The sequence below is a fragment of the Morone saxatilis genome, unplaced genomic scaffold (genome assembly GCF_004916995.1).
Source record: "Morone saxatilis isolate NCDOM2014 unplaced genomic scaffold, NCSU_SB_2.0 Contig23, whole genome shotgun sequence".
NCBI classification, from domain to species: Eukaryota; Metazoa; Chordata; class Actinopteri; family Moronidae; genus Morone; species Morone saxatilis.
Genome location: NW_023339796.1, coordinates 19142842 through 19154751, shown reverse-complemented (window position 1 = coordinate 19154751; position 11910 = coordinate 19142842). Strand labels below are relative to the sequence as shown.

Here is an 11910-nt window from a genome sequence, read left to right as displayed (position 1 = left end):
TTTTTGTTGTTGTTTGAGAGAGATTTGTTCTGTCACTTTCAAGAGTCACAGAAAATGTCCTTTTGTGATAAAGGTGTGGTTCCATTTGAATAGGGAAAATTGGAATTCAAAGTTCCTAGTCGAATATTTCAACTGGAAACTCTTGAAGTGGATTTCAAGTCAGAGAACTCACCAACCTCATTCTAAATCGGCATACACACGCTGTTAATTCTGGTGTGGAACATTTGGCTACGATGCTGGCATACAGGTTAATGCATTGGATGCATCAACTAGTATGCTAACAATTACTAACTGGCTAGAGCTTGTTTCTAACTTCTCATACTTGAACGACAGTCTCCTTGGGGGTTGATGTCATTCCCAACTCCACTTTGGACTTCCAGGGTTAATGGAACGCACTATTAAGTTTACTCATAGCGGGCTGCCATTTTAAAATGCCAGTAAACATGCCAGCATTTATGTGGAATAAATAAGGACTTTGTTAGGAAAGCAGTCGTAGGATTTAATGACATCTAGTTGTGTAGCGAGGAAAAACATGAATAAGCCCAGTGTTTGTCATTCTGGGTTACTCTAGAAACATGGCGGCCACCACAGTAGGCTACTCACGGTTCAGGAGATAAAAACGGCTCATTCTAAGGTAACAAAAACATTCTTATTTTTAGATGATTATACAGAAATAAAACCCTACCTATGGATATTATATTCCATTTCTGCCTATACAGCCTTCTAAATGTTTCACACTGGACCTTTAAAAGCCAGCCTAACAAGGCTCCACCTTTTTGTATCCTTTAAAGGACATACACAAGGACAATACACAAGTAAACAATGTATGGATTTGAAGACGTGCGAATCACAGAGCCATGCCCAGTGGAGTTTTGGCTCTGACACGTGCCACAAATTCAGCTCATTTTACCACAGACACCAGTGTTACAATTGACCTAACAATAATTTGTGTGTCTGCCCAAGTTCACACCAAGTTTCATAATAAATAAGGCCAATAGAACAGCACCAAAAACATAACCTCCTTGACGGAGGTATAAAAGAAGCATATGCTGAAGAAACAGTTTTGAGTTTGAATGGATTTTTAAAATAATATAAAATTAAATAATAAACATGTATTTATTTCAGTGGGTACTGATTTATTTGGATATTTATTTATTTCATTGCCTCTCATTCATTTAATTTAGGGAGAAATATTTCTATTTTCCCTTTAATATTGAGTTATTACTTATTAATATATTTAATCCCTTTTTGATTTCATTGTCCATGTATTAATTTATTTTTCTGTTACTTAATATAATATTATATATATATAATATTATGACCTAACTAGTAGTCGATAGTCATACTGTTTTCCTTTTAACAAATGACTTGTACTGAAATACCTGTTACCATTAGTATGAGATTAAGTTTGTAGTTTCAGTAAAATATGAATTACTTTATATTAATAAGGATACAGGATGTGTGCACATTTTTCATTGTTCCATTGAATAATGTTTCTGACACAGATTGCAGTGAAAGACACTGTGAACAAAGGAGGCATAAAGGTTATTTTCAGATCACCTCTACTGACCAGATATTTCATCGTTGTATTATTTGCATGGTAAGTTTAAATTTCCATAACAACAACAATATATTAAACCCCTAAAATTATTACAGTTCTGTATGAACACTGAACAGTAGTGTTTGATCCAATTATTGAACTTCTGATAGCAGATATTATTGACTGGCCTTCATAACCACGTATAATATTCAATAATATATATATTTTTATATATATATAATATAATATTGGTTAGTTGGGAGGTAACTCGATGCTTCAGAATAACTGACCAATCACAGATCTGAAACAATTAAGCTGCAGTTAAAACAAATGGTGTGCATGAGTTATCGATCTTATAAACTGTAATGCAGGACATCCTCTGTTTGAATAATGTGTTTTCTTCCTTTTTTAAGGTTTTCAGTGAATGTTGCCTTCTTCAGCCTGTACTTTAATATGGGAAACTTTGGCTTGAGCATCTTCATGACACAGTTCTTGTTTGGTGCTATTGAAATACCAGCTATTTTACTTTCCATGTGGTTGTTGGAGGTTTTTGGAAGAAGGATATTATTAATGTCAACACTTCTGACTGGAGGACTGTGTTGCGTATTTATCCTCGCTGTTCCTCAAGGTAAACCATTTGGTTTGGTTAGCAAAAATGTTGATTTCATGTTTTTGTCCTGTTAAGTTTCATTTTTGTTTGTATTTTTCAGGATATGCTATTGCTGTTACATCTTTAGCTGTTGCAGCGCGTTTTTTCCTGGCCTGGGCTGGTTCTGTGTGTAGTGTCTTTATGCAGGAGTTGTTTCCGACATCTGTTAGGTAGGTGTCTGGCACATGAGCTGCAAAAAAACCTGACATGACTTAATGAGTTAAATAACCTTCTCTGTTGTTTGAAATTCTTTATTAGGAATAACCCCTTATGACATGCCATCTCATTTTCAATGACAAAAAGTAATTTATACACTACACTAAAGATAACAGCGACAATTAAATCAAATTTGACAAAAACAAAGCCATATCATACAGAGACAAAACAAAAACAACAAAATCTAAACTATCAAGACAAGATCAGATCATACTCCAAACAGAGCATGAAAAGGTAGGTATGGTAATAGAGTTACAAACCTTGATAACAAAATTAAAGAGAAAGTGCATGTGGAAACATAAGGCTGGCAGCAGCAGCTCTGCAGCAGCCAACGCAGCTGACATGCTCTCGGTGCACACCACGCCGTTCAGACACAGCCGCCAAGCACTGTAGACGCCAGGCTTCGCTCAGACGGCCTATGTGAATGAGACGTTACAGGTAGATTGATCCAGTCCAAGGGAGCTTTAAACATGAAGCAATAGCTCTTAGCTATTGACTTAGAGACTGCAGGAACAGAAAAAAGAGCTATGTAGAATGTCTCTATTGATAACTAGAGGAGAAAGGAATCATAAACGGTTTTAAGTAGTGAGGGTGACTGAAATGTATACATTTAAAAATAAACTGCAGCCCATGCTTACTTCTTATGCTAGCTATGTCAGAAAAATTAAAACAATTGCAAGAATACATTTAACAGTATATTTTTTATATATATTTTTTGACCTACGTTGGAAGTGTTAACTGTTGTTATGTCCCCCTTTCAGACAAACAGCCACAGCTTTAGGAGCCATGTCAGGAAGAGCAGGCGGATTAGTGGCTCCACTGCTCAACATATTGGCCACATACCACTGGGTCATACCCACCACAGTCTTCAGCATCCTTACACTGGTCAGTGGAGCTCTCGGCTTCCTGCTTCCTGAGACCAGGAGAAAAGAACTTCCTGAGTCAGCCGATGAGGCAGAAACCAACAGGTGACTATGACAAATATGTTCTATCATTAAAGACATTAGACTGTTGATATCTCTTACATTTCTTCATTTCATCAAGGATAAATCATAGTCATGCAGCTGTTTATGTCCTGTGTCTTTCAGAAATGTTACCGCTACAAGAAGAGGAAGTTGTCTGTATCCGGAATCAATAGAACTGTAAACATTGTCATTAAAATTTGTAATTATTTCTTTTTCAAACAATACATCAGTCATAACTTACTGTACATCAGTGCTTCCAACCTGGGGGTCAGGTCCTCCCATTGGTTCCCAAGAAAAGTCAGAGGATATAAATATAAATATATTTCTGTTTTACAGATTTTTTTATTATTTCTTTCAAATTTTATATTTAATAAAAGTGTCATCATCATTTAGATGTTGATAAGAGCACAATATAAGGATACTATATATGCTGATATAAAGAATATGGACATATTTCTAGTCTTGTATTGCATGTGCTAAATAAAATAAAACAACCCTGTGATAAAGAACTTTTATTAATCTTATAATGTTAAGTTACACCATCCTGTTTGCTGCCTCATTTGCCATCATCCACTGTAACCACGTAGTGCTGGGTGTTCTAACAGATTTACATTTTTTACCTGTAGGCTCTAACCAATATACACTCTATAGCATAACCCCATATAAATATAATAACCATGTTTAAGGTCAAGGGAGATTTATTTATTTTTATCTATTCAAAGCACCAATAAAATGTCTTAGACGGGATGTTGTGGTCATATCAAGCAACGATTCAGCAACTTTAGCAATGTTTAAAACACAAAGCCATTGTAAAAACTTGGTACTCAAGCTTTGATGACTTTCCATTCATTTTTGCTTTAATCAAGAATTGACATAATGATGGTTGAACATTTTCAAAACACATGGCTCTATGAAAACCTTTAGCCTCTTTTAAAATCCTACTGAGGAAATGAACAGTTGTCAAGATCATAAGTATTCAACATTTGTGCTCATTAGCATTAATGCTGTGTTTTTTTAGCTAGATATGGTGCACCCAAACAGATGGTAGATTTAACTCACAAGCATCAGAATTGAGATATTTTGAGAGAAACATTTCCACCCCAGATGAATAGTCTTTTGAAGTGAACATTGTATAAGTTTACTAGCAAGGAGTTAAAGATGTAAAGGTAACAATCTGGAGTTCAGTCCAGGTGAGAATAAAAAAACAAATGATAAGTAACATATTGTTCAGGTGAACACCTCATTGTAGTCATTGGGTCCACTAAAATATAAGGTTAAACATTAATGGATATTGTTCTTGTTTCATCAACATGGCTGAATTTGGAGAGATCCTGAAGAGCATTGGAGAATATGGATTATTCCAGCAGCTCACTCTGATTGCACTTTGCTTTCCAAATTTCACTCAGTCTTTTATTCAGAGATCCAGAGTGACACCGTAACACAGACTGGATCCCTCAGGCTGACTCTAACATGACCACAGATGAGCTACCTAAGCTACCTGTTTCTCCCTGCCTCCAGTCGTTATGCTAAGCTAAGCTAAGCAACTGCTGACAGAAGCTCCATATTTAGCATATAGATATTAGAGTGGAGACTGCAAATCGACCTTGTTATGAATAAGAACAATGGGTTACAGGTAGAGACCGTTTGAAAAAGAGACATCTCGTAGAGATGTTTCAATCTAATTTTTTCTTTTCTGATACCAATTCCAATTTTTGTATTAGCTGATACAGAGTATGATCCAATACATTTGTGTTAAAAATATATAAAATATGTCCCGTTTTGGGGTTAATACATTCCGTCGTATCAGATCGGTGCACAGAGACACGTATACTCGCAGATACCAACACTGCATTTAAGGCAAGAGGGATCTCTAATACCGCTATCAGAACAACTCTAGTTGTAACTATTGCTTTTAGAGCTTCATAAAATAAGGGTCTGCCCTGGAGTTTAGTATGAACTATATGGGATGCTGTCTGGTATTACATTTATTTAAACTTGAAGGGGTCATCAAAACAAAACTGCTTCAGTGATCAAAGTTGTAATTTTATTACAGATTTATTATTCATCAATACATTCAGAACACAACATTTCCATATCAGAATATTTACAATTTCGATGTCCAGACTGTATACAGACATTTAACAGTCGAATTACACCATGATTATTACTCTTTACTCATTCATTTATTTAAAATCACTTCGAAATATACAGTTATTTAGGAAACATTACACCCTCTGCTTCTCTTCATGTTAAGAAAATGATGTCATGTTATAAAATACATTCATCTTGTAGCTGTAATGTAAAGGCACATACTGTATTTATGGCACAAATTTGACAAAAAAATGACATTAATGTTAAAAATTGTGTTTGATACAGATTCATAAAAAATATAATGGTAAATGAAAACATGAAATGTGTGTTTTTGTTAAGTAATTAAATGTTAAGTGGTTATCATATCCATTTAAGTGATTTTTAAAAACATCTTAATACAATGTCTTTATTTTTTGTATATTTCAACTTGTGTATTACTATCAAGTAAACACAGTCGTATTATTATCAAGTAAACACAGTCGTGCTGTTACCCGAGTAAATCATCCATCCAGCTACTACTTGTGACAGTATTTTCTGCTGTTTGCTCAGTGCTGTTGTTGTCAGACACTGAAAGACTGTCCACAAATAAATTTATATCACTTGGCTCAGACACTGGCAGCAACTGTGGTTCTGATGCAAAGATGTCATCAGCAAAAAGATCTGTCTGGGCTGAAGGAGCAGCAGTGGAAAATGCATCTGAACCAAATAAATCACTCAGTGAGTTAGAAGTGGCTGGGGTTGATGGCAGCACTGTAAACACATCTGTACCGCTGGAGATGTCACTGACTCCAAATATATCATCGGTAAACGCAGATGGTTGGTTTGTGTAAGCATCAGTTCCTTTGTGATCAGACACATTAACAGTAGGTGACTGAGTGAACAGAACGTCACTTCTGTCGAATATGTCGAAGTCGGAACACTGCTCTCTTGTCTGGCTGTTTGTACCGAAAGGACATAAGGTTTGATCCCCTTCTTGGTCTACAGGTGCTGAATCAGGGACAATAAGCTGATCCGTCATGCCAAGCATCACTTCATTCTCAGTTGATGCTGGCTGAGAGTCAAGCAGGCTAAAAGTATCAGCAGGCGCAGCTTCAGACAGAACTGTGTCACTCAAAGAAGATGAAAATATATCACTGGGGGTGTTCATGAAAATGTCCTGAGAGTCAGGCGGACCAAAAAGATTGGAAGAATCTTGAGGAGGTCCGTGGTTGAGATCAAGAAGTGCTCCACTTCCTCCTACGTCTGGTGCATCAAGCAGTTCATTTGGCTTTTGAACAGATTCATCAGTATTTATCTGAATGGCCAAAGTGTCAACGGGAGCTGAACTGACGCTGTCCCCAAAAATCTCATCATTAGATGTAGCGCTCAAAACTTCATCACCACTATTCTCTGTTAGTAATTGATTGATTGACTCCTCAGACACTTGGCTGACTGATTGCACAGTAATGGCAGGACCAGTAACTGACAGGCCTGTAATCATGCTGTTTTGTAAATTAGGTTCTTGATCATCAGTCGGATTTGTTTGTTTCAGAGTTGTTAGACCATCTGTTGAAGTCTTGAGTGGGTCGGATGGCTCTGTGGATGTGCTTACAGCCTCACTTTTGTTACTATCCAGTGTGTTGGGCTCAGCAGAATCTGACTTTTCCTTTGGTTTCTCCTCAGCTTCTTGTTCCTGAGGGGGTACTTCAAACATGTCGCCTTCCTTTTGCATCTCTTTTGTAGCTGCATCCTTTACCTCTTCTGTCTTTTTGTCATCAGCATGCATTTTGTCTTTTCCTTCATCTAGTGCAGCCAATTTGGTGGTGTCTTCAGCCTTCTCCGAGGATGACTGAAACAGTCTTCCTAACAGTCCACCACTAGGTTTGACATTCTTGCCGTCTTTTGGTTCAGTTTTGTTTGTTTTTTCATTTCCACCTGATGTGAAGAGCTTTGACAAGGGGCTCTTCCCTTTGGACCAGGATCCCAGTTTGACCTTCGTCTTTTCAACCTGTTTTGCAGATTCCTTAAGGGAATTTGTTCTTGCAACAGGCTTCCTCTGACTACCACCGATTTCTTGGTCATTGGCTGAGTCAGTATTTTCAAATGGATTTTTATTATTTTCAAGACTGGCCTCCTCTCCGCTCATATGTTCTGCAACACTGTGCAGAGTACTTGAACTTTCTGATTCACACGGGTTGACAGAGTCTTTTGGAATGACATGCAATACCTCATATGGCTCTTGGTGTTTCACAACCTCTTCAGTTGAATTAAACGTTTCAGTGAAACTCTGGGTGTCGAGTGAATCCTCCTCGTCTACACCTCCATTCAGAACTGTTATATCAGTCTGTGGGATCTCTTGACTGTTCTCCACTTTAACATTGGACACTAGGTTCAACATATTGCTTGTCTCACCATGGCATTTATTATCAGGGATTTCAGGGCACACTTCACTTTCGCTATGTTCTTTGCTAAACTCTAATGACAAATGATCAGAGATGTTTTTCACACTGACATCTTTTAGATCCTTGGATTTATTCAGTTTGCTCTGTTCAGTTTCGTTTGAAAGCTGCGTACTGTGCTCTTCAGCTTTGACTCCTGTAGTCAGTTGAGAGGACGGGTCATACTTAGCAACATCAACATTTGGAGCAAACCTTACAGACTTCCTGGCTTTATTTGGATAAGCGTCCAGCCTGTTAGATGTTGGATTGTCGTTGGTTGTTGAGGTGGGTGCCACATTTTTCTGTTCTGTTTTTTGGTATGTGACAGTAATACCCTTTTCTAGAGAGGGCAAAGAAAAGTTAGGCACTGTTGGCAAGATGCTGTTTTGGAAATGCCTTGCCTTGGTTGGATCACTACTGGGTTTGGTTTCCACTGAGGGGAACTTCTCTGTTGAGTTATATCGTGTTGTCTTAGATCGTTCCTTGAAACCTGAAATTAAGGAGCTTGACAATGTTGTCACTTTATCTTTCATTTCTCCACCATGGCTGATCTTTAGTTGGTTATTGTCGGAAAGGCTCATACCATAAGTAGATGCTTTGCAAATGTCAGATATCTTATTTTTCACATATGTTTTCTGCACTGGATTAAACCCTGTACTCTTCTTCTCTGGTGGCCAGCTCATTTTTAGTTTGCCCTTAACATTAGCTCCACTGTTATATACCAGCTCTCTTGCAGACGACTTTGTAACAAACACACCAGAAGATGACTCTCTGAAGCCGTCAGATATGCTTACGTTGCTTTTTGTCATTTTGGGAGTGGACACAACATCCGGCTCATCTGGGCCTTTATTTTTCTGAAGCCACTGGTCTTTATGTTGCTTGTGCCCAAATCCTTCATCATAATTTCCTTTTCTTTTAAAAAGCTGTTGGTAGTGAGAGATGCAGTAGAACTCTCCATAAAGAGATGAATAGTTGTGTATGCTGCAATAAAGTAACATAAAATAAATATTTTTATGTATTAAATGTATTGTTAAATTTGTCATATGATTTGTTCTAGACCAGCTGCTGTGAATGATTTCAATGCATTGGAGAATTGCAATAATCACAACATAATTTAATGCTAATATTTGCCAGAATTTCTTCAATATTATTCAATATATCATTTTAATAAATTATTGTCTTGATTAGGCTGAACGTTTGATTTTTAGTCATTTTATCATACTGTGAAAAATATCTCACCTGAGCTTCTTCTTACAGTGTTTACAGCAGAAACAGTTGTTGTGCAGGATAAGTTTATTGGCCACCATTTTTTCCATTGGATAGACAGGTGTCAAACAGGCAGAACACATTTCCTTGGCAGGTGACTGGAACTATGATGATAAAACAAATTCAGCTTAAGGATCAAGGATTTTATTTAAATTGACATCTCTGTCATCTTTTTACTTCTCCAACTTTTGTCTTTATTGGAATGATTCAGAAAGAATGAGCGAGAATGAGTAAACATTCTTGGTAAAGACAGCAATAATGAAACTTAGGTTAACAGCTTGGAGCTAGAAAGAAAATATTTGAAACCTTCAAATTTGTCATGAATCTGGTTGTTTTCATCAATAAATGGTATAGGAGGAGAAAGCAAATAAATGTATTTCCTAAAACTATTCATTTAAGCTAATTAGTTATTTACAGTATGTTGCTAGAATCTCATAAAAACAATGTATAAGGTGGTAAACGTTTTGACTGAGCTAACCTGAATTATATATAATTATTTAATTGAACTCTCTTTAGGTTTTAAAAGTTGTGAAATAATAATATGGAACCAGTATAAAGAATAAAAATCACTTTTTACAATCACTTTTAAACTGTTATTTATTTGACAATTTACACAACAGAACATACAGTCAACTATATGCTTAGCTTTTAATAAAAGAACTTATCGCTTTATCATTTGGTTACAGTATAAAATCTATAAGACAATTTATTTTCAATTAAAAGTCAACATTTTCATTATTTCATAGGATCAATTTTATGACTAACAATATCTTGTCATCAGAACATATTGTAATAAATACACAAATTAAAGGAGTGGGAAACACGCTTTCTTATTTAGTGTGTTTCCTTTGGTTGGCTAAATGTTACAAACACTGTCCCTTCCTCCTTGGCGTTGCTTGGCACTTTTTCTTCAAATGACCGACCAGATCTTCGAATCAATGGAGATGTCATGACTTCATATCTGGCTGGACTCCCAACAACTTCAAACAATGCAGAAGATTTACTGTCAGACTGTTTGGTGACAAATGTTGAAGTCACGGAAGAAACAAATACATTGCCAAAGCCGTCGGTCTCTTCGTATGTTTCACTGACAGTCTTTGTGCCAATTATTCCTGCAGGTTTTTCAGGAACAGTTTTCACCTCGAGCACACTGATGTTACGTTGTGCAGGAGTGTGAACATTTTTTGAGCACTCAGAAGCAGCAGGCTCCTGTCCCAGATCACTATTTGCATCATGGCAACTATTACTTTCCGTCTTTGGTTTAAAGGTTGTCATGGGTGACTTAGGTTGTTCTGCAGGCCTTCTGGCAGCTGAGTGAATGGAGATAAATGACGGGGAAGACTGGGAAGAGGACTGTCTGATGAGTGGCTTTGTGTGCGGTTGTTTGGGCACTTCTTGTTTAGAAGAATTTGAATCTGAAGACGTCTCTTTGATTTGACCCGATTTCGCCTTGCTTGACACAATGCTTATTTTCCTGATGTTGTTGGCAGGTTGAAGGTTTTGCTCAGATTTCAAAGATTCATCAAACAGTCCTGACAACCCTGCAATGTCAGCCTCAGATTTCAGATTGGAGACAGAGTACAAAGCCTTTTTAATTGCCTCTTCAATGTCAAGAAGCTTTGCTAACGTTTGTTCCTTCAGATTCATTATTTCCTTGCTTGCCTTTTCCAGATCTTCAAATGCAGTCTCGACCGAGGAGATGCTTTCTAGATCATCGTCCTGTGTCTCTACTTCAACTTTCTTTTCCTCCGTTTTACGATTTGCGTTTCTACTTGGTGCACCCATCCAGGCAGGGACATTGTCATATAATGTCTTCAAGGAGCTAACGTCTGCACTGCTGGTTTCTCCCTCTATTTCTTGCACTTGAAACAGGATTCCTTTGAGTTCCTCTCGTTTTTTCAAATTTTCAAAGATTTCCATGGCTGCTTTCACATTTCCTTTCATGATCTCCTCCTTGTGGACAGAAAGCCTTTGTCGTCTTTCATCATCTGTCTCCTTTACTTTCTTCTCTCTTAAAACAACTTTATCCTCAAGTTTGGGTTGTTTTTCATTAAGGTAATTTTGCTGTATATGGCATACATCAACCTGACTTTTGGTCATTGATGTTTGCTGTGTGTCATCTGTGTTGTGTTGTTTTTTGCAATATGATTTTTGTTGTTGAGCACTGGTTTTGTTGGTTTGTTTATGCTCACCGTCATCATTTACTACTTTTACCTTCTTGGACAACAAAGGGGCTCTTTGGCCCAGAGTCTCACTTTCCTTTCTTTCAAAGTTCTGTAGAGCAGCTTGCAAGCTCATGTTCATTTCATGTTTACCATCTTCTGCATAATTCTTCATGCACATTTGTATCTCCTCAGCTGCATTAATTTTCTGTATAACATTTTTCTCCATTTTGACTTCAGTGCTGTTTGACATCATTTCTTGGCAATCTGATTTGTTCCCTGTAAGTGGTGCTGTTTTCTTTTTCTTATTTTCCTGAGCCTTCAAGTCCATTGGTAGACGTTCCGTTGTTTGATTTGAGTCTTGCACTGCTTGATCAACATAGTTTTGGTGGTATGTTTCATGCAAGGTCTCTCTACTAATTTTGCCATATGTTGTGGTTTCTTGTTGTAGTGTATCTGCAGAAGGCGTAGGAAATGCTTTGCTTTGTTTTGGAGGAGTAACTGCACTTTTTATGTTGTTTTTAATGGGGCAAGCAACTTCGGGAGCAGGAATTGGTGAAATATTCTGTTCCTCCACAATTACTGATTTTGTCCATCGTGGCTT

The 11910-nt window shown here is 37.2% G+C and overlaps 1 pseudogene; it reads left to right on the top strand.

Moving 5' to 3' along the window:
• LOC118335197 overlaps positions 1-3737 on the top strand; it is an 18612-nt pseudogene extending 14875 nt beyond the window's left edge.
• The last annotated feature ends 8173 nt before the right edge of the window (positions 3738-11910 follow it).